Raw genomic sequence first — 722 nt, forward strand, 5'->3', positions numbered from 1 at the left:
CCCGGGGGACACGGCCAGGCTCCCTGGGCCCGGGCGGCATGCGGCTCCCTGCTGGGTGCTGGGGACAGAAGGGGACGTACGCGTGTGTGCACTGGGGGCCGTCTGCTGTGTGAGGAGAGGCATGGGCTTGACAAGCCTGGAAAGCTCCCTACCCCATGTCCCTACCCCGTCTGCCCCACAGGGAGCAACACGCGCGGGCCACGGCCTGCACAGGGCAGGGCGGGCGGGGCATCCCGTGCCAGTCAGAAGGCGGGACTCGAGCTCCCTTCCCCCACTTCTGTCCCCGTCTGTCACAGGCCCTGCGGGTCACCCTTGGAGGGGCGGTGGCTCCGTTACTGACCCTGGGGTGGCCGCCGGCTCTCCTCCAGCTCATTTGGTGAGCACCCTCCTGGAGACACAGCCGGAGGGGGCCTGCCTCCCCGAGAGCCGGGGCCACCCCGAGAGCCGGGGCCACCCCGAGAGCCGGGGACCTCCTGTTTCCGGGTCTTCGTGGGTTGGGGGGCAGCTTTCACTGGGGCCGCTGGGTGTCCCGTCTTGTCTGTGGGAGAGGTGGCCCTGCCCCGCCCCACGATGAGCCCAGCAGAGGGGGCTGCAGGCCCCAGGACCCGCCTCTGCCTTGGCTGCTTCGCTCAGAAGCCTGAGGTCAGCCTCCAGCCAGGGTGTCGTGGCTGCAGGGGCTCCTGCCACAGTGGGGGGCCTGGGGGGGCAGCTGCCTTCCTGCC

This window comes from Pteropus medius, unplaced genomic scaffold (assembly GCF_902729225.1).
Source record: "Pteropus medius unplaced genomic scaffold, Ma_sr-lr_union100, whole genome shotgun sequence".
NCBI classification, from domain to species: Eukaryota; Metazoa; Chordata; class Mammalia; order Chiroptera; family Pteropodidae; genus Pteropus; species Pteropus medius.